The following is a 2,774-nucleotide window of genomic DNA, read 5'->3' as shown; positions in this document are numbered from 1 at the left end:
GAGAGAGGGAGTGAGCGCCAGAAGAAGAAGAAGAGAGAAGGACGGATGCAAGGCGAGGCCAGGAGCGGAAAACCTTATCTCTCCTCCTTTCCAGCTGCTGTCTTTTTGTGCTTTTTATTATCACAGCATCCTTTTATAACACGGTTCCTGCCTTTTTATTAAAAAGCCTCATACATCCCTGCGTCCGTCCTGATGTGCTGCTGCGCCTCATCACGATTCTTCAAGGATATGCAAAGCGGCTGTCATCACGTCGACGTTATTTTCCATTAAATGCAAGGATTTAATATCGGAAGCACATGATCAACAATGACAAACGACCACCGGGCTTGACGGACTGTAGAAATCGACGGAGGGAGACAGAACAGCCCGGGTCTGTGCGTTCATTTGCGCCTAATTATTGTTTTTGCGTTCGATCGCCGCGTATTCGCCTCCATTCACCCATCGGAGCTATAAGGCCTATAAGCCCGCACCATCTCTGGGCATGAAACCCGTGGGAATTATGATACCAACGTGACGCGCAGTCACACAGCACAGCGGGGAAAGACATCGAGCCTCGAACAGGACGGAGGGAGGGTGCGAGGTCCAGCAGAGCAGAGCCCCGCACAGTACACTGATCACACAAGAGGAGGACGCCCAGTTGTTATTGGACACATCGCGCTAATGACTGCCGTATAGCCCCGCAGCAGGTATCGCCCAGCACAATTTCCCCCATTGAACATTTTATTTGTTTCATGCATCGGGCGGAGCGGAGCGGGAGAAAGGGAGGAGAGTACAGTGGGTGCGTGAGGGCGCGGAGAGACGGGATGCGGCGGGAGACGCAGTGAGCGAGGAGGACGAGGAGGAGGGAAACCGGAGGATTGACGGTAAGATATGGATATAGGCTATCAGGATGCACCCCGCCCCTCCTTTCTCTCTCTCTCTGTAAGGTGCCCTGCTCCTTTGCTGCTGCTGCTGCTGCTGTCAAGGGCCATTTGATCACTGAGGGACAGGGATCTGATGTGCTGCTGTGCTGGGCCTCGTACTTCTAGCTGCCATTAAAGCTGGGTCAGTAGTATAGGAGTGCGAGGCACGAGTGCACGTGAAATATTCATGGGCACGTGATTAGCATCCCCTGGGCCTCAGAGAAGTGCAGAGGGACTCAGGGTGTCCCACGCTGGCTCCTCCAGAGGGGTCTGTCTGGATTATGTTCATTGTCACACACCTTCATTGCATTGCAGTGTCTGGTGTGCTGCAGTGAAAAGTGGTGTAAACACGCACACACACACGCACACACACGCACACAGGGTTTGGTTGGATGTTTGCTGGTTTGGTTTGCTGATTCACCACAGAGGGGAACATGAGGAGAAAAGAGACTGTCAGGAAGAGAGTGAGAGTCCATTATCAATATTTCAGACAGGCTATGAGAGGACTGGGTCAGTGGAGGAGACCAGGCAAGGAGGCAGGAGTGGGCAGGAGTGAGCAAGGGAAAGAGAGCGATGCAGAGGAGAAAGGAGATGAATGAGGGAAGGATGGAGGAACAGAGGGATGAGAAAAGAAAGACACAGCTCAGTGGCTGACAAGATTCCTGCTATCTTCTGCCAGGCTGAATTTCTACATTTGTAACCGTGTGTGTGTGTGTGTGAAGATGTTTCTATATTATTTCGTGTGTCGTATAAATAGTGAATAGCAGATTTTGTGTGGGAGAAATAAAAAGAATGACTTATTCTAACTGATTTATATGTAGAAATGTTAATGAACATTCATTTTAATAAGGTGACTCACCTAGTTGTGTGTGTGTGTGTGTGTGTGCGCGCGGGTTGTGTGGGTGTGTGGTGCACGCTAGATGGAAAAGACAAAACAAAGGAACCGAGGTTTGTTTCCATGTAGGGATCATTTACATCAACCAGAAAAAAAGTGAATTGATTTGTTTAAACCACTCAAACACACACACACACACACACGCACACACACTGAGTTTGGATGGATTTTCTGTCATTTGACTTGTAAAACGCACCATATATTGGACCACCTCACACAGGTTCCTATCATGTCTCTTTGCATCAGTCAGACACACTGAGTCAGCCTCCCTGCGTTTATGCAGGCCTGTTCAGAGCTGGGGGCGGATATATATCAGTGTAATATCAATATCCTGATATAAGATCCGACATCAGCTGGGATTTCACCTATTACCATACTGTAAAACTGCAGCCTAATTATTATTTTCATTCTTGATTAATCTAAAGGATAATTGGCTGATTAATCTACGATGAATATATTGTCTGTGAAATCGTATGAGAAAGATAAACCATTTCTTCTTTAAAAATGATTAAAATGAGTAATCAATTATCAAACGAGCTGCCAAAATTTTCTGTCAGTAGAGTAATTGCTGTAATATTTCCGTGAATCTTTTTAGTTGTGTATTACTGGGATTGATAGCAGCATACAGTTCTCTGATACAGACTGTTGTAGTGGAGGACAGTGACGGCCTGTTCATATCCATGTTTTTCTTTCTAAGAATCATTGTGCATGTGAAACAAATGATCATATATTATATATTATATTACTAAATATAGATAATTATTATTCAAATGTGTTGCCCACTAGATGTGAGGGGTGATAGGGATAAAAATGTTCTATTAATATTGTTCTATTAATCATTATATTGTGGCATGGTCAATTAATTTTCTGAAATACCCTCCGAGAAACCATTTGGATGAAATAACCACGCAATCAGTGTGACAAACATTCTTGTAAAAGTACTGAGTCCAAAAAACTGGACAATGCACAGTGACGTG

At 45.5% G+C, this 2,774-nt stretch overlaps 1 protein-coding gene across 1 annotated transcript in view; it reads left to right on the top strand.

The window, feature by feature from the left end:
- The first annotated feature begins 30 nt into the window (after positions 1 to 30).
- The window catches only part of LOC118327610 (adhesion G protein-coupled receptor L1-like), a 27,551-nt gene continuing 24,807 nt past the window's right edge, over positions 31 to 2,774 (top strand). The window contains exon 1 of the mRNA XM_035661032.1: positions 31 to 863. The gene's annotated coding sequence lies outside the window, so the exon portion shown is untranslated. The remainder of the gene's footprint in view (positions 864 to 2,774) is intronic.

Source organism: Morone saxatilis, unplaced genomic scaffold, assembly GCF_004916995.1.
Source record: "Morone saxatilis isolate NCDOM2014 unplaced genomic scaffold, NCSU_SB_2.0 Contig17, whole genome shotgun sequence".
Lineage (NCBI taxonomy): Eukaryota > Metazoa > Chordata > Actinopteri > Moronidae > Morone > Morone saxatilis.
Note: the sequence above shows the minus strand (reverse complement) of the source record. Positions and strands in the feature narration are given on the sequence as shown.